The sequence below is a fragment of the Desmodus rotundus genome, chromosome 1 (genome assembly GCF_022682495.2).
Source record: "Desmodus rotundus isolate HL8 chromosome 1, HLdesRot8A.1, whole genome shotgun sequence".
In the NCBI taxonomy this organism is placed as follows: domain Eukaryota; kingdom Metazoa; phylum Chordata; class Mammalia; order Chiroptera; family Phyllostomidae; genus Desmodus; species Desmodus rotundus.
In genome coordinates, this window is record NC_071387.1 from 57826472 (window position 1) to 57846767 (window position 20296).

General features: G+C 38.9%; 1 pseudogene; it reads left to right on the top strand.

Annotated features, from left to right (window-relative positions):
- The window catches only part of LOC112302820 (TIP41-like protein), a 194600-nt pseudogene extending 182806 nt beyond the window's left edge, over positions 1–11794 (top strand).
- Positions 11795–20296: the final 8502 nt, after the last annotated feature.

Genomic DNA, 20296 nt, shown 5'->3' on the forward strand with positions numbered 1-20296 from the left:
AACCAGTGAGATATCTATTCTCTAAAATTGGGGATGCAAACCGGGTGTCTCCAATTTGGGACTAAGGCAGTCGCCAAGTTAACAGTGAATTTTGTTTCGTTGTGAGGGAAACCGGCTCTCAAATATTAGGCCACCACCGGCACAGGGAGAAAAACGATAAGAAAGCTAGCTGCAAACATTACTCTCTACTTGAAAATATGGGTTATGGGGTTAATAGGTTGCTCATGAGGTAGTAACAGAAGCCCAAGGGAATGGAATGAAAACATCTTCTTTCTGGATAATTCCACAACCTATTTAGGGTGTAGAGTAAAACTTAAAAGTGTTCATCAGGGCCAATGGCAGTTTTCTTAACAGGAAAAAGAACGTTGCCCCTTAATCATGACTCATTATGGATATTTGAGTAAATTCTCTTGATGGAGGTTAGGAGGAGGGCATATCTGGTTTTACAGTAGAACCTTAAAAAGGGGGTGATTTTTTTTTTTTAGTTTTAGAGCTTTTTTTTTAGTTTTAGTTCATAAGTCTCTTCAAACTGTGCATAACAAGCTAAGATTATATTAACATTTCTTCAGAAAAAAAAGCTTTATTTCTATTGCTTGTAACTTAATGTGTTCAAAAGTAAAGCATTTAAAGAATATATTGAACAATAAAGGCTTAGTTTATGTAGCATAAATATGAGAATTACATGCATTGTGTTTAAACAAGTTCAGATCTGATTTAACTGAACTTTATTTTCATTTGAAATGTGAGCATATAATCAATGTTTTTTCTTTCCTTTCTACTTGATAATTAAACTAGAAGTACGTTGATAACAAAGCACAACTTTAACAAAAATTCACAATTTTATATATGTTGGTCTTGGAATCTCTACTCAGTAATGGTCTTAATAATTTATTGCAACAGTGTAAATTTATAGTAATTTTCTGTGATTTGCAATAGATCAAATAGGTTGTGCATTTGTGCACACACTCAATACACAGGCAGAGTACACATTGACCAGTTCTTCCGGATCCGGGTAAACCATGACAAAATGCTCTTTAAAAAAGAACGAACATTTGTTTGGGAAATGCTACAGCTGAGCCAGAAAAAAAAAATCATGAAAACGAAGTGTTTTCATGGAACCCTGGGTTGGTGTGTGGGTCAACTTTATTTTGGGGTGGTGGCAGCACAGAGGTTTAAGGGAGGTCAGGGAAGACTTCCAAGCAGCATCCGAGTTCCATACTACCGTAGGAGAATGGGGGCTCTCCCGGGGGGGGGAAACTGTCAGGGAGGTATGAAGATAGATATGAAGTCATGGATTAGCGGAGGAGGGACAGTTAGTGTGAACTTTCCTGTGAAGGACAGGAAAATGACGTTAGGGATGAGATAGAATACTTGGCTACAGACTAGCAGAGAAGGACCCCACATGCTATGCTAAGGAGAGTCGGACCCACACCATGAATCTAACAGCATAAACACAAGCAACATTTTAAAGTTCCATTGGTTGCTCCTCCTCCTCTGACTTAAGACTGGCCTCCTATGAGTCCATAAGCATAAAAATTTAGTCACTGGAGACACAGAAGTGTGAATTAGAAACCCGGTTTCAACTTTTTGTTGTGTGACTTGGATAAATGTTGTAAGTCCCTCCAAATTTCAGATTTCTCGTCTTTTAAATGGAATAGTCCATACAAGGTGTTGTTGTGAAATAAAATTTGTAACACTTGAAAAATTACTTAACACAGCCTGCCACAGTGGGTATATAATCAATTCAATAATATTATTACCATTTCATAGTTAACATTTTCTTAGTGTGCAATTGAATGATGACATATCAATAATGTTTTTATGTGCAATCCTTTTTCATGTTTAGTCGTGGGCAAGCAGCTCAAATAATGTACTTAAAGTCCATTGCATATTGTTTATCAGAGGTAGGCCTGGGACCTGCGTGTGCCCATGCTGTGCTCTTCTGTGGCATTTACACTTAAAGAATGCCCCTCGTTGACTCCAGTGGCTTTTGGGCTGTTGACCAGATGGATAGAAGAAGACCATCTTATGTCAACAATTTTGCTCGCACATCTGGAGAAAAAACTGTGAGGACCTAAAGCTATCTTTAGCAAGGCAAGGAGAGGTGTATTCTCAACTCCTAACTTGTCAGAAAAATGCATATTCTATAGACTTTCCCAAGTTCATAGAGCCAGCTACATTTGCCTAATTCGCAATTCACCAGTTATTTTACTTTAGACTTTCTAGGTCTATAGACTAGTAACTTTTTTCTCCTTTGACATATCCAATCTATTTGGGAAATGTGCTTATCAGCTTTTCCTAAACATATCAAGAAGATGTCAGCTTTCTCTTCTTTCATATGTAAATTTTACTTAAACTGTTTCAGGTAGGCATGTGTTATATCAGCAAGAAAAGGGCCTTAAGGGTAAAAAAAAAAATTGCTCCAATGTAGAATTTAGGGGGGTTAAATGTGAATAATTATTCTCTATAAATTCCTGACCTATTAAGATAATGAACTTAGTTTGTGTGAGAATACCATCATTAACAAAAACAGGTGTGCCCTGCTCAGTATCTGAACTCACTTCGCACTGGTCTGTGCACACTGTCACAGGAGAAATTTGTGAATGGGGTTGAGGGGGTTAGGAAGTCCAGTATCTGAATGATGGTTATTTTGGGTTGCAGGCCCCTCTGGTTAGTGTTAACTGCACCTGAACATCACAGAGGAAGGAAAAGGAGTCACTTTTCCCCAAATCAGTGAATGTCCTAGAGAGGGATTAGAGGCGGAGGAGAAACTGGATGCTTCTAACCATTAGCAGAAATAGCTAACTTTTATTCCTCAATTGAATTGTACAAAGAACTTTAATATACCACCTCAATAAACTTGTGTAAATGCTACAGATGTATTATAAACTAAGTCTTAAAGAAGCTTAGAGACTCAGGATCACAGATAGGAACTGGCAACACCAGGACTTGACCCCAGGCAGACACCACAGGGTGAGCTCCGAGCGGACTGTGGAGCCAGGGTGGGGTGAGGCTTCTGAGTCAGCTTCCATAGACAGGCTGCGGGGCCCCAGGGCTTATCACTTGGACACCCTTGGACAAATGTCTTAGCCACCCTTTGTCTTGGTTTTATTACCTATAAATTGTAGGCATTATTAATGCCTCTCAGAGTTGTGAAAATATGTGGACTACACTGAGTATAACTCTCATTATTATCAGTAGTAACATAGCATCAAATTGACACATTAATAGAAGTAAAGGCCCTTAAAAATTAGAATACAAAATATGCCAAGTTGAAGTTATCCTTGGAGGACAATAAAGCAGGTCGGTCTCCACCTCTTAGCCACTTCCCACCCTGTTTCTAGCCAGCTCTGTGCCCACTGAACATGAACAATATTGCACTAATGTGCTGGAGATAGTGCAGGAGCAGAGGTTGAAAGGAAAAAAGGGATAAAACATTTACTGAGAGACAATTACGTATTAGAAGGTATAAGGGTGTGGCAGATAAGTTCACCTGATGCATAATTTAATCCTCAGAGATCCTAAAAAATGGCATTATCTCAGTGTTCAGATAAGAAACTTGAGATTCGTAGAATTTGAGACATTCCTAAAGTCATACAGAATTAAAGGTAATCAGGGTTGGAACAGTTAGGGAGAGGTCTAACCATTTTAACTGGGTTGGTAGCTTCGGTTTACAATGGGTTTTCACTTCTGTTATCTGGAAGTCACTTAGCAGGATAAGTGACAAATGTAAGCGGACAGGGACCTGGCCCCGAGTGGGTCTTCCTAGCGTCAGCAGCAGTGTGTGGGTGCTTGACTTTGTGTGGGAAATATTTCACAACCCGAGTCCAGGTGACTACGAAGACCCATTTATCAAAGCTGGGGACAGTGGAACAAGGAAGGGCTTAGCATGGAAGAAGCAACAGGAGAGCCTAGGCTGGGCTGCCTTAGCCCATTGGGAAGTCTCAGAAAAGTGGGCTTTGGGGACAGGTTTGGGGGATTAGCTTAGGACAAGCTAGCTGCCAGCTGCCCATTGCCTTAGAGTTCGGGAGACTCATGCCTGTGGGAAAAGAAGGGGGAAGAAGGGACAGGGAACGGTGCGGGCTGCTCCCAGAGGGAGAGCACAGGTGCCGTCCTTTGTCTCAAGGCTTTGATCCCTTTCCTGCAGGGAGGAATCTCAGGGGAGGTGTCAGCGAAGGGCTTCAGTAGAGAATTCGTGTGGAGAGCAGGGCCAATAAAATGGCATTGGTCCGATCAAGATAGTATAAACTACATCCACAAAGTGGAGTCACTTATGTCAACCAAAATGGCTCTCAGTCAGCCATGAGACTTTGGTTCAAGAGGAAAATTACCTCAGTCAGGACAGGCATGTCTGCATAGGAGACACACTTCAGATATCTGCACACGTGGTCTGAGCAGCCGAGTCTGTAGAGTGGGGCCACCCACAGATAGGATCCAGGGCAAATTCCCCACTTGGCAGCAGGGATGCCAAAACATTTATCAAAAACCCCAGAAGGGTGGAGCACACCACTTTCAAGGTATAACGGAGGCAGGTTCCAGACTGCTACTGAGACAGCCGAGTCCACACACCAGAGTGCTGCTCCACACCACGCTGATCTCCCTTGGCATCTGCCTGGCTGGACTGAGGACTTCATCTGCCCCGCTGCCCACCTGGCTCCGGAGATCCTTCCTTGCATGATGCTGACAACTCCCTTGCCTACTGTGCTGTCTGCAGGACCTGCAGGCTGAGACTCTGGGACTCCGGTTCATTACCCCCATTGATTGCTATGTGTGCATGTTATATTTCTCTTGGATCGTTAGCGTGTGAGTAGGATATTAATGTATGATGGTGTTCTACTTTGAGTGAACCTGCATTCAATAAAACCTGAGTGAATTGCTTACATAGTTACTGTGTGTGACTCTTGTCTATTCCTTGGAGCCCGACTGCTCAGCAGGCAGCAAGCCGAGCAGTTAGTTGCCCAGCTGACTATAGGAAAGACTATATTGTGAACCATCACTTGTGATAATTCATCAGTTCTCCAGGTGTTCCCTTTCAGGGTCATGGTTTCCACTGATAGGTCAGTGACAGGGAAGGGGGTCTTCAGTCATTGCAGGTGGTTCTGGCCTTCACCCACATGGTTTTGCTGCTTTTCTGGGACTGGAGCTGAAATAGAACTGGGGCCTGGATGTTATCCCCATGGAGGAAAGCCAGGGAAGAGCGGTTACCCTGGCATGGGTGGGGGAGGGGAACGAGGTCCTTGTTTTCCCAGTTTTGCTCCCTGCCAGGCACCCGGGACCTTTGTTCCTTCAGCTCGGGTGACCATCTGCACATAGCTATCAAGTGCTCTGCCACTGTGTTCAGGTGTCTGTGTGTGTCCCATTTTGCTTGTCAATGAATTTTTCTAGCTTCTCATCATCCTTTCTCAACACACATTGAAGGAGTTCACAAAGTTGGAATGTGACTCAGTACAGTTTACGAAAAATTCTGTTAAGTACATCATGCCTGAGTTAGAAGCCAACATCGTAACATATAAATATGTAAAGAAAAATACTTTCACAAAGTTTTAGAATTTTATATCCATCTTAGAGAAGCTTTTGTATAACATTCTAATTAGAAGAAATAATGAGAAAAGATGTTTGTAATGCTTATGATAATGAGCATAAATGCACACAGGTCTATTATGTAAGAGTTCACCTTAGGTAAAATAACTCTACTTTAGAATATAAAAAGATCCCATAGCATTTCAAAAGGAAACCTGCTCTTCTTCAATGAAACCATGAAGCCACAACTCTGAGTACTGACTTCATGCACATGTGCTACACTAGGACAGCTAAGGACAAGCATGTATCAATTTTCAGTGAAGCTGGAGAGCGACACAGAGTACTTGATTAAAAGTGGCAGTGACATTTCTAGTACCCTCATTCAAGTGGGACACAATCCCTATAACTTCATTTTGCACTACCTTATTATGCAAAAAAGAATATCAGATATATTTAGGAGACTTTTAAAAATACAGTAGATGGAGAATTGAAAAAAAAACATGTTTGTGTATGTAATTATAAGACATTCAAATTGCTAGTGAGGAGTTGAAGGCAAACGCACAGAACTAGTCACCGATGCTGACGTGATGGGTAGAGAATGCTGTGGACCCCAGAGAAGCAGAGCAGGAAAGAAAGGGTATGGGTTTTACTTCTTTTTTTTTTTTTTTTGACATGGAGGGAAGGGGCAGTCTATCTGATCATGCTATCAGACCTTCTTTCTGAATGATCAAGATTCCCAAGAGAACTAACGCAGGGGACTCTTCTGTCCTTCAGGGAAGGAAGGTAATAGAAACAACAACAGAAAACATAAGCACAGAGCCCATAACCTCAGCCTTCCTCATTTTGGGATTCCAGACAGAGAAGGGAGAAAAGCAAACCTCATCCCCCCATCTGTTTTATTGCTTGCAGAGAGCTGAAGGAGGGAAAGAGGAACATACATGCATTTTTCCTCAGTCTCTGCTTACGTCTCTATCTACTTTTCCTCCAGCTAAGTGTATGTTCTAATTTCTGCCCACTCTTATAATTCAAAATGCATCTGGAGGACCATCATTTAGTAGAAGAAAGACAGAGGGAAAAGTGGTGCATGGCGACAATGGTGGAAGTGTGGGTCTTAAAGTGGAAAAAAAGAGCCCATTCAGAAGCAGGAAGCAGCGTGATGGGCTGGTGCCTAAAGTTCCCGGGGAAGGGCATGGTCAAGACTTGGCACACCCTCGTCATACAGGACTTGCAAAGCCATCTTAAGGCTTTTAGGTTTTATTTTAAAGATGATGAGAAGACAGCAAATGATTTTAGGCAGAGATTGTCTAAACTAGGGGTGTCAAACTCATTTTCACCAGGGGCCACATCAGCCTCACGGTTGCCTTCAAAGGGCCTAATGTAATTTTAGGGCTGTATAAATGTAACTACTCCTCAACAGTTAAGTGAGAGCTCAGCGCTGCCCCCGGGTAGAAACAAGGTGGAGGGTTGGATTCGGCCCATGAGCCTTGTGTTTGCCACCTGTGGTCTACACCTAAGAGGATTCTTCTGGAGGTTCAATGGGGGGGTACTGGAGACATGGCTGTAGGTGCAGCAGGAATGCACCCAGTCGGGGTAGAATTCCGCTCCCCTCCCCTACACAGGCAGACAGGCTACGATTCTTCACCTCGGGTTCCTACGGATCTGTAAGACAGGCCTGCTGACCGACCCATCAGAGCTCCAGATCCAACCTAGCAGCAAGGCTTAGCCAAACCGCTCTACACTTTCATTTTAAGTTGTTAATTTTAAAGTAATGTGCTGTTTAAATTACTCTAGTGAATTACCTTTTCAAATATAATGTCAATTCAGGAATCTCAGCAGCTTATTACTTAGTAGAAGAGCTGATGCTGTTAAGACACCAACCTACCAAGAATAGGACATTTCTAATAGGTTTTATTGTCATCCTGCCTAAAGGATTTTTGCAGATTGACATTCAAAAGGAGCAATTAAATAACATGGACAACAATCGTATGGCTAACAACAAAATAATTGAAAAAAAATTTTTAAGTATAACGTTTTTTTTTTTCTTTTTTAAAGTAACCCTTAAATCTGGCTGACTATCACAATCAGCTGAAGAGTTGTGAATTAACTAGACTGGATAAAATTCAATGGGTCTGGACTGGAAACCAGGCACCTAGCGGGCAGCGAGTATTTAGAATAGAGGATAACGGATGGAACAAGACCCGCGGCAGCGGTTCGAGCTGGACCACGGCGCTGCCACAGCACTCTATGCTTTTGTGCGTGCTTTGCATTTTCCATAAAAAGGTTTTAATGAAAGCAATAGTTCAAAACGTCTCGATTATGATAATCTCATGTTTATAAACGAATGAGTTACTGTATGACATAGGCTTTAATTAATTTGCATTGAATCCTGTAAAAAGAGGTGAAACTGCTTTTTGGTGTGTGTATATAACACACACGACTAGCACTCACAGTGCTTCGCTAAGAATGCACAGGTGTGCTGGCTGTGCAAACAGCGCCACCAAGGGGCTGTCATGCTTTGTTTAGAGAGAAGAGGCAGTCTATGATTCATGGAGAATGAGCTAATTTTTGTTTACAATTTAAGTTTATATCCTATATTCCCTGTGCACTTAAGTTTTAAACAGTGTAAATAGCACTTTTAGAGCAAACTTGGGATGGGTCATAAATTCAGTTACTAATTTGTATTAAAAAGTCACATTTCATAAATAAAATATCTTTAAAAATGTTGCTGTTAACATACTAGAACTTCAACTTTAGAAATAAAATGAATTAACAAAACAGCGGAATATTGTTTTAGTCCTCACCTGAGGATGATATGTTTTATTGATTTTAGAAAGAGAGGGAAGGATGAGAGGGAGGAAGGGAGGGGGTAAAAAAAAAGAGAGACAGAGAAACATCAATCCGTTGCCTCCCGTGTGCATCGGGACTAGACCTGGGATCGAACCCACACGTGTTTGTACACAGGATGATGCTCCAAACTAACAAGCCACCCGGCCAGGAAAAGAGCAACACTTTTAGTAAGCCTATTAAATCCCTCACAGTACAAGTTTGTTTCATCTCAATGAGTTGCATTTCTTCCAGTATCACAGCCACAGTTGCAACATTTGGAAATATGCAGAATCACACTGTAAGCTACTTGATTATGTAGCAGTTGTCAGTCAAACACATAATGCTAAGTTCTGATGTGATCCACAGAGGAAAATGATCGAACACATGTTCATATTTTCAGGTGTTTTCCCAGTTTCTTCGCTCCACATTAAACAGTAAGCATTCAGTGATAATGTGTACATTATTTTCCTTACTTCTCTGGAAGGGAGTGGAACCTCACCCCTATTTTTACATCCCTCAGGAAGGAATAACAAAACCGAAAGGGAGGTTTGGCGAGTCCCTTTGCACGTTTTTGTTCCCTGTTTCAGTGGCGACTGTGACTGCTGTAGTGAGGATATGGTGAAACTTAGTGTCATTCCCATGCTGCTTTCATATTAGCTATTTGATTTTAAATTCATTTTTTCACTTCATTTAATATACTTTACTTGAATAAGTGTGCAACATCCAGGTGTATTAGTTTCCTATTACTGCTACAACAAGTTACCACCAACTTAGTGACTTAAAAAACACCCTTTTATTACCTTACTGTTGGAGGTAAGAAACCCCAAAGCATCCTTGCTGTGTTCAAGTCCAAGTGTCAGTCAGCAGGGCTGGCTCTTTCTGGAGCTCTGAGGGACATTCATTTTTTTTGCCTTTCTCAGCTTCTGGAGACTGCCGTCCTGGCCCCCTGCCCCTGCCCTCTGCCCCTTGCCCTTTGCTCCTTGCCCTTGCTCACGTCTCCCACTACTGACATTGACCCTTCTGCCTCCCACTTACAAGGATCCTAGTGATTGCATTGGACCCACCCGGGTAATCCAGGGCACTTGGCTCATCATTAGATCTTCAATTCAACACATTTGTAAGGTACATTTTGCGATGTAAGATAGCACAGCCATAGCTTCTAGAATTAAGGTATGGACGTCTTTGGGGTGCCATAATATAGCCCAGACCTAAGAGTAAAGGAGAACAGACTCAAAACTGATATTAGAGAGTAACTTAGGGAATTCTAATAAGACTAGCACATAGTTACCCTTCTTAGAAGGGAAGACCACATACCCACAGGGTTGAATTTATTCAACAGTAAGTGAAACATTGCTAGGTATTTTGATGACAACTGGAGACAGACTGACTTGGTCTGAATTAATCATAAAATTGCCTCAAATCCTCATTCACTTTTATCATTGCAGACCCAACTTCCTGGCCCACAAAGGAAGAAGCTGCACTCTCCTACTGACAGAGGCCCAGTGCCTGGGGCACGGAAAGATGACTCAAAGGTCAGGTATGGTCTGTGGCAGTTAAGTATCGCAGGGGTAAGCTTCTCACCTTGATTTAAGAGAGGATATATTGACGTAAAAAAGTGCCCGGGTACAAAGGGGCTTTTACATTTTTTTTCTTATATTTGGCAATTTTCTAGTGAATCATTCAATGCAAATATGCTTTAATATAATTAAGACTTAAAGGAGTCCACCAAATATTTAGAGAAAACCACAGGTTCCCATCCGTCTGAAACTGCTTTGGTATTTGTAAAGAGGGAGCGCACATATCCTGATGTTCCATAAACAGATTTCTCTACATCAGAAGGATTTAGAAGTAGTTACCCTGGGAACAACCTACTTCCAATTATATTATGAAGCGGTTTTCACTACAGGCAGCTAGAACAAGTAGGCTTGCCCAGCATCTGTTACTTGCAGAGAAAATGGAGAAGTCACCCGCATTATCTCTTCTTCGTATCAGAATTTTGGTCTTGTTCTCCTTCGTATGGTCTACGGCACGTGTACTGACCATATAGACTTAGTGTATTTTTAAATCATTTAGGCCTCCCAAGGTGTTTAAATAGAAAATCACCAATTCAAAACATTTTATTTATCTACAGAATTATGCACAGGTGGCCTATAATGAATGATGCTGAAATGTTTTCAAAAAATATTTTTCCTTTGCTATTAAAAAAGCTGCCTTATAGGTTCATGTGAACAGTGAATAAAATTCACTTAAATAATGTTTAAGATAGGTCTTTTGACTTAGAGAAATGTGTTTGTTTTTTTCAATAGCTATTTCAAAGTGAACCATTTAAATGAACCTACACTTTGTCTCTGAACCTAGACCTACTTACTCCATTACTTTCAGGGTAAATTTGCTAAGCTGGGCACTTTCCTCTGGTCTCTGATGTCCTTTCAAAACCTTTTCAGAACACTTCCATACAGTCTTAGAGAAAGTATGTGTTTACCTCCCACTCTACCTTAACTAGACTGTGAGCTCTTTGAGGATAGGAACCGTGCCTTACACCTTTAATTTTCTATCATATTGTTTGACATAAAAAATATTTGTGGGCACAGTAAATATTTGCTGAATGAGCAAGTTAATAAATGTAGCTTGCTCATTGTTCAACAATGAGTCTTTGTTGAATTCTTTCATTGGGCCAGAATAATTGAGAAGATTTTCCTAGCCATAGTTTTGAGATGTTTATAGTTTATTTGGAGGTAAACAGAAGCAAAACTGAAGAAATATCTCAAAATGTCACATACAATTGAGAAGAAATAATAATTCGTGCTTTGCACCTGTGCTTCTCCAGGAATAGAAGGTTATATCAGAATCACCTGGGTAGATCTCTTCAAACTGCACTTTCCTTCCTAACCCCTCTCCCATTAGCATGGTCTCTAGCTTCACCCTCCCCCCACACACTCCCACTGACAGAGTGCACGACTGTTATGTCTACAGCTCAGAGTGGCACCCGGTTGACAGAGTCGTGATGAGGAGTGAAGTCTTACCACGTCTATCAACTCTCCTCCATTTTTTCCCTATCTCCCCAGATGAGTTTTAAGGCAAATCTTCTAGCTTCCTCCTTCTGATCCATCCCTCGTGTTTAAAATTCTGATTCTTCCATGGCCTTTAGTAAGTTGAAGTATAATAAAAGTTTTTAAAATCAGACATAAAAATTTAACTGTTGTTCCTCACTGTATTATCCAGAATAATCTGCGAGAGCTTCACAAAATTCAGTTGCCTGTGCTCCACCGCCAAAGTTCAGAAGTGGACAAAACATACAGCAATATTTCTGTGCATTAGGATGGAGAACCACAGAGCAACTCAGAGTGAGGACCTAGGACCAGCAACTCTGCCTCCGCTGGAACTTCTCAGACATGCAGAATCTCACACCCTGCAGAAAACCTCCTGGAAAAAGAAATCTGCATTTTAACAAAATTCTTTATGTGATCCACACATGCATTAAAGTTTCAGTTCTACCTCTCTACCGTCATATCAACCTACTAAAATACAAAGCAAGGGAGATAACGCCATTGCCCACATAATCAGGAAAGGCCCTTCAGGGGGCATTACAGCCCGTGGGCATCTGGTTTCCAACACTAATTAGGTGTGTTACCTTGATCACACTTGCATGGTATACAGGAACAGGGTGCCTTCCCAAACTCCAACTCCCCCCTCCCATCCTGCGGGACTAGAGTGAAGGCCATCTGTAAGGAGGCTGTAAAACCTTGGGAGCCTGGCCAGCTTCTCAGTCAAGGGAGAAACTGCTTCTGAGTGTCAGCCCGGACAGTAAACAACTGCAGGGAAACAGCTTGCATCCTGATTTCACACAGCCATCCTGCATGCCCTGTCTGCTTTGTTTTCTGTGCTCTATGTAACCCTGCACTGGGAAAGTTTGAAGTGTGGTGAGCATCAGCTGGCTTCCATGGCCACTGTTGCACGTGCAAATCCTAGTAAGCCCACGTCTCTCACAGCCTGTCCTCCAGATTGTTTCTTTGAACAAACAATATGCTGATGTTTTCTTGGACCTTGGCTCTTTGCATAACACCTATTGTGCCTAAACTTCAGTTTTCTATACTGAAATGGATATAATGATAATACTAAATCCATAAGGCTGCCTTGAGTCATATAATAGTCTTTGACACAGAGTAAGCCCTCAGTAAAATGCGTTATTGTCACTAGTATTGAGTAAAGCTGGATCTAAAAACTAATGGAAGGCATTCTTTCAGGTCATTATCAGCCTTGGAGTAATCTGGAAAAAAGAAAAAGATAGCAAAAAAAAGCCGCAGTAGTCTTCCACTAGAGTAACTAACTCCTAAAGTTAATAAAAGGCACGCCAGATGGAACAGAGGAACCATTAGCTTTAAGCGGAACACATTTTCTGATCCTCAACATCCATATGCACCCATTTATAATTTATCTAAAATTAAAATCTGTTTATGCCTGCAGTAATGTCTGAGCTTTGCCTCTCCTTTTTATTTTTTCTCAACATGCCCTTCACAAGGTTCTCCCTCCAATTAACGAAATCAAAACCTAACTCTCAGCCATTTTAAATTTTATTCCATACGTTCGTTGCCCTGGCTGTAAAAACACGCAAAAAACAACTCTGTGGACCCAAGGCACTTTTCCTGCATCATCTAGGTGATAAACTGTCGGTAACGAGACTGTGCCCTGCTCCCTGCTAGCCACCGCCTACCTGCATCAGAAGAGCTCACACTTGATTGAACACACAGAGGTCTGCACGTGTGATGAATATTAACACGTTTATTTAAATTAAAAATGAAATCAGTCTTTTCTGACAGTACATTTGATTTGGTAATTGGTTTGGGAATGAGAATTAGTTTTGCCACTTAATTAGAATATTTTTCCATAAATTGAATGAGCTATACCTGAAGGTAAAAGGTTTTGACAAATATATTTTAAGCACATAAAAATATACAGTAGTCTTAAACATGATTATTAAAAAGTGGAAAGTAAAATTAAGATGTCAACTTAAGAATGTATGGACATGACATAGTTTTTCAAGTTCTCTGAAGTTTGCATATTACTCTTTGAAGTGATGTCAGCTCAGAACCTTGAGAGATGGGCTTAGTTCCCTGTCTCGTACATTTACGAGGCTCTGTGATGCACTGGGAGTTCCAGGTAGAAGTCCCAAATGCTTATCCAGGGTTAATAAAGGAAAAAAAAATGTGAACAAGTATGTGGCATATGGTCTCACCTCAAGGTGTGTATTGCTATCCTAATACATTTGTGATATCAAATTCCAAAATAGACAAACATGGAAGGAAGGGACTGCCATCCTGCATGGGGCGAGAAGAATAATGTAGTATAATAATGAAGACCGAGTATAGGAAGGGCATGTTGGCTTCACTCTAGACTAGCTTATCTCAACCCTGCATACCCACAGCCTGTCAAAATACTAGGAAAGTCCATTTCCAGTATAAATGCTAGTTGCTGTGGCCTCTGCTCTTCTCCATATTCATGCCTGTAACTCAATAGAAAATTAGAAAAATTAAAAAAAGAAAAAAACATTGTCAAGCAACAAAATAATCAGTGAAAGAAGATTCATACAGGGTAGGAAAAAAGTACGTTTACAGTTGTGAGCACACAAAAACAGGCTTTATTCTTGTATTACTATTTATGAATTATTATATTATTTTTCCATACGAACAACTGCAAACGTACTTTTGCCCCACGCCCTAGATGGCCTAAATGTTAAACTTACTGAGTGAGGACTTTAAAATAATTGTGAAAAATATTAAAAATTTAGTAGAAAAGGTAAAGAACTTATTTCAATGCATGAGGAATTTTAGCAGAGAGATGAAAGCTGTAAGAAAAACTCAAATGCTAAAAATAAAAATATAAGAATTGAAGATTACCTTCAATTGATGTAGTTAAAGAAAGAATCAATGAAACATCAGTAGAAATTATCCACACTAACAAAAATATTACCCATAAACATAAACAAATAAAAAAGTACAAAAGGTAAAATTAAATTAAAAAAAAAGAACAGAACATCAAAAGGTGTGGGACAATATCAAATCAGTCCCACAAAGAGAACCAACAGAGAACAGGGGAAAAATATATAGTGATAGATCACTATATAATGGAAGAGAATTTTCTGAAATTACTGAGCATGTCCTCAGAACCAAGAGGCTCCGAGGACACTAAGAAAAATAAATACTAAGAAAACACATGTACACACCGAGGTACATCTCAATCATACTAATGAAAGTAAAACAAATATATTTTAAGACATCTGGAGGAAAAAAGACATACTACATACATAGGTAAAATAGTAAATAAAACAAAAATTACAGCAATATTCTTATCAGAAACTATGCAAGCTACAAGAACAAAAAGACATGCAATGACAGCTTTAAATTTCAGAAAGAAAACAAAGTTGTCAACCCAGAATTTTATCCTAAGTGAAAAAAATATTTTCATTTAAAATGAATTCTTTTTAAAAAAATTTTTAGTTTTTAATTGAATAACCAAATTTTACTTTTTATTGGGGTGACATTGGTTATAAGATGAGATGGGTTTCGGGTAAGCTTGTTCACTGCTTGCTCACCTGTGGAATGTCAGGGGCATCTTCAGGCAGAATGAGTCGATATGAGACACAGATTTGTATTTACACGAAGAGATAGGGTCAGAAGTGGTAAAACTGAAGATATACAAAAGCAGATTATCATTTTTAATCATTCTAAAGATTATGAATTATTATGGCAATCTTTTTAAAGGAAATTTCATGCATTTGCTTTTCTAATTTTTTTTCAAAATATATTTTAGAGAACCCTCATGTTTCCAAAAAAGTAACTCAGTAGCCTCCTTCCTCAGAGGCAGGGCCACAGGGCTCTGAGCTCTGTGCCCCACTCCTTTAAAACAACTAAATTAGTTCCACCATTTTAAAAATGTTAAATAACCATCTACTGGGTAACTATTCTGCAAGTGATTAAAATGCAATAATAATGTGGATATGATACCTCTTCGCATAAAGCTTACATTAAAGAAGACAGAAGATAAGTATAATAATTACATAAATAAAACAGAAATGGTTGGCAATGATAGAAGGTAAGTAAGTAACGTGCCAGAGCATGAAGGAATGAGGAGACCTACGTACTAAGTGGTCAGAGAATATATGGCTTGAATGACTGTGAGACCTCCATGAGTCAGACATTTGCATATATGGATTGTTTTGGAGCTCAGAGAAATGGTCTTTATTACCACATAACAAGTGTTAATCAAAATCAGAAATAAAATTTAAAGCCACGGGAATGGATTATATTATGAAAAGAGAAAGTGCATAAGAAATAGCTTTTACAAATTGTGTGTGCATGTGTGTGTGTGACGGGGAGGGGGAAAAGGGTTGTGCTTAAAATATTTGAAGGTAATTATTTTCAAAAGTTTTATATTGTTATATCTTACTGTCTTTAAGTGAATAAAATTTACTCAGTAAAATAGTTATATTAATGTATGGGGAACCATTCCAAGCATGGGAAATGTGGCCCAGCCCCCACTCAGAAAAGCCAGTGGGGAGCGAGGTTGGTGGGCAGGACCCACATCCACAGATAGGTTCTCCCGTGGGGAATCAGGCCCTCATTGTACCTGGGCCGCTTTAAGACTTGCTTTTTGCTAAAACTCCCTCACCCTGAATTGAGGCAGCAAACGTTTACTGCATATCTTTAAAGTAACTTCCTAAAATCTATACTGAACCTCCCAAGGACCAGTGTAACCAGCTTAACCACTTTTCCCTTTACATTTGCAAATATCCTTCCTTTTTGATGTAATTAGCAATATCCTCGCCTTTGTTTTCTGTGAAAGGTAACCACCTAAAGCGAAACTGTGCCTAGTAAATGAGGACCATCCTCAATGTAATGTGCCCAGAAAAGCCAGAAAAGGCTGTCAAGCAAGGGTTGCCTCCTGAGAGAGTGGCAGCGCCGTCCCTTTTCCTCCACAGGACTGGGTGGTCTGTGTGTATTTGTCTATTGCCGCCACAATACAGGATCCTGTGGGCCGGGATCCGCATCATCAGTGTAAGAACTTCACAGAAAATTAAATATATTTTACTATGTAGGTGATCTATTATAGGTTCATGATTTGTTTAATCTAAGTCACAGGTGGCAAACACAAGGCCCTCCACCTTGTTTTATCCAGCCGGGCACCTTGTTTCTACCCAGCAGCAGCACCAAGCTCCTTGCCCCTACTTAAGGAGTAGTTACATTTATACAGTCCTAAAATTACATTTGGCCCTTTGAAGGCAACCGTGAGGCTGATGTGGCCCCCCATGAAATGAGTTTGACACCCCTGATCTAAGTTAAACATATATAAACTTATACAACTCCTTATGCATCTATTGTGAAATACTCCAAATAAATATGCATAATTGAAAATAAAATTGTACTTGCTTTTTGAATAAGTTGTGTAATTTTTATTTGACACAAAATACTTCATGATTACTTTTTTCTTTAGGATAGCACTAAAATTGTTATTTTAGAATATATACCTAGCTAGTGATCATGTTCTAGGAATACGCAAGAGGGTAAGGTATGTGATTAACCATGAATGATTAAATAGTTTTCACTGATATTTTCAAGACTGTAGCCTCTGACTATTCCCCACCCCTCCTGCTGGAACAAAACTGTTCAAATGACGGCTGTGGGCTCACAGCCCTGGCTGGCCGCCCTGGCCCCCGCGCCTACGGTATCTGTAAATTCCTCGCTAGCTCCAACTACTCATACCAGAGCTGTTTTTGCACGCAACGTTTCAATAAAAATGTGAACTACTAGCTTTGATTGTTTTCTTTTTCTTCCACATGGGACAGTAAATAAAGAAAAATCATGGCAGCAGAAGGTATCTAATTTATAAGTATATAATTGTTTGTTTTTATAGTGGATGATCTATAATTTAGTACTTTATAACTTTTCCCATTATTTCCAATTGCACTGAGTATTTTTATAAAGCTGCCTATAGATGAACATTTTGCTTTTATATCACTATGTGTCTTGCAGATCTGTCTCCTATCACTGAGAATGTGTCCTTCTGAGATTGTCAGAAGTATCAATGTCATAATCCGGGCTTTTAGAACTAATTTGGTCTTTGAAGTTCTCCAGAAAACTTTTCTAAACATTAAAATAAACAAGTACACAAACAATAATACATCAACACTATCCTCACTATTACCCCATTATGTAATATAAAATTCCAAGTTCTGGCTAACTTCAGAAAGTAATAAAAAAGGAATATGAGGTAAGAATTGATTGCAAAAGGGTAAACTGCCATTTTTTGTAGTTTTTATAATTATCTTATAAAGAACTGAACTCATCAAATTGTTCAAATCATTAACATAAGACTGAATACAAGATAAATTTATACAATTTAATAGCTTTGCTCCATAGCAACACAAACTGAGGAAGTTATAGAGCATAGGTACACCATAACAGTTTTGTTATATGCCTACAAATCCTTTACATTGCCTCCCCCTCTTTAGAAAGTAAAGACTATCATATTTTTTGGACCATAAGATGCAACTAGGTTTTAGAGGAGGAAAATAGGAAAAAAATTTTGAGGCAAAAAATATGGTAAAATATTTAATAACATAAATAGCATAATATTTCACCAATATAAATGTAAGCTACATCCGGACTAGAAGACACACCCCCATTTTCCTCCCAAATTTGGGGGGGAGGTGCATCTTCTAGTCTGAAAAATGTGGTAATTTCTTTCCCCTTGAATATGTGCCAGAATTAGTAATTCACTTCTAATGAATAGACTATGATGGAGGAGCTGTTATTTGACTTCTGAGGCCAAATTGTACAAAAAAATAGCTCCCACAGAGTTCTCTCATGTAGCCACTCTGGAAGAATCCAGTTGCCGTGTTGGGAGGGCACCAAACATCCTGTGGAGCGGTCCATGCGGGGAGCAGTTAGCCTCCTGCCAACAGTCATCACCAACTTGCCAGCCGCGCTCCCTTGGCAGTGCATCCACCAGCCCCAGTCAAGACTTCAGGCACAGCAGCCCTGGTTGACATCTTGACTACTTCTTCTTGAGACTCCCAGCCAAAACCACCCTGCCAAGCCACCCCTAAATTCCTGACATGAAGAAGTAATACAAAAAATAAATGGTTGTTGTCATATTAAGATACTGAGTTTTGGAGCAATTAGCTTTACAGTAATAGATAATGAATATATAGATGTAAATGAGATTTACAATGCAACAGTAAGTATATGAATTACATGTAAATCAACATAATGAAGAATGTTCGAGACTGTTACAACCAAACATTAAAACAAAATGGAGAATGTGTCCATATATCACCATGTGGCAATTCTTTCTGAGAGTAATTATATTAAATCTTTAAAGAACAGATCATCTCAAAAAACTACTTAAAACATTCTCTAGATACAATGAAGAAGAGTTTCCAATTTTTAAAAATAATTTGAATATAATTTGAATATAATTTTATGACAAAACACCAGATAAATTACAGATCATTTGCAACCATGTGAGTGTGAAAATCATAAATAAATTAGTAAAAAGAATCCAGCTACTATTAAAAGAAAATAACCTCTTCCAAAAGAGATTTATTCCAAGACTGCAGGGATGAGTCAACAAGAGGGGATTTATTATTATAATTAATCATATTACAAGATTTAAATATATGTCATCTGCATGGATACTGGAAGGACATTTGCCAAATTTTACTTCATTTCTTCTTCATTAATATGCCTAAGAAAATAAGAAGAGATACAAACTTCCAAAGATGAACATATATTTTATTTTCAAAGCCAACATCACACTTACTGGAAATAGCAGAAGTAGTTCCACTATGAAAAGGTATAAGACAAGACTGCTCAAAATAAACATTATTTTTTTCACATATTTTGCAGGTATCAACAGCTTCAAATAGATAAAATAAAAAAACATTATATAAAGATTATCACTATTTGTCTATCACATAACTATGTAGTTGGCAAACACAGGGAATGAAAAAAAATGTATTATCAACAATGAAAGAATTCAGTAAGATGACCAAATATAAAACTGATATTCAGAAACCAATATCTTTCTTATATTCAAACAATAACCCATCATAACATGAGTGGGCAAACTGTGGCCTGAGGCCCAAATCTGGCACACTGTCCTGTTTTGTAAATAAAGTTTTATCAGAACACACCACACCCGTTCTCATAAGACGAGTCTCGGGCAGTTTCGCCACTACGAGGGCTACAGAGGCTGTCTGGTTCTCAAAGCCTAAAATTTTTACTGTGTGGCCCTTCATGGAAAATAAATTTGCTAACCTTGTGTTTGAATAGATAATGGAAGGAAACACCCCTTTACCAATAGATAGAGAAATGATAATACCTGGAAACAAACTTAAGATGTACAAAATTTGTTAAAGACACAAAAACTCGGAAGACTTAAACAAAAGGAAATGCACATACTGTGCTACTGGATCAAAAACTCGCGATGACAAATGTGAGTCTCCAAATATTAATCTGTAGATGGCACATAAACCCAGTAATAAAAGTAATATGCCATTAAAAATAATATGGCATCCAACAACTGAAGTGTAATTCCTCTGGAAAAATACACTCAATTTGCATAGACTTAAAAAATAAGAAAATTTTTTAATGAATATACTTTTTCTTTTCCTTTTGAATTTCATTGAAATATTATCTATTTAGAAAAAATAAAAATAAACATCTAATTAAAATATAAATAAAATAATATATAAAATTCAAGCTTGCAATAATAACATAAGTAGAAAAATTATCCCAAATCAACCTGCAAATTCAAAGCTATCTGCATCAAAATTTTACCTTATGTTTTTAAGAACTCAAAAAACTCTGTAAAACATAATTATGCAATAGTTTATATCCTATGAATAACTAACTAGACTAAGAGTGGGCATTTACCCAAACAGATTGTAAGA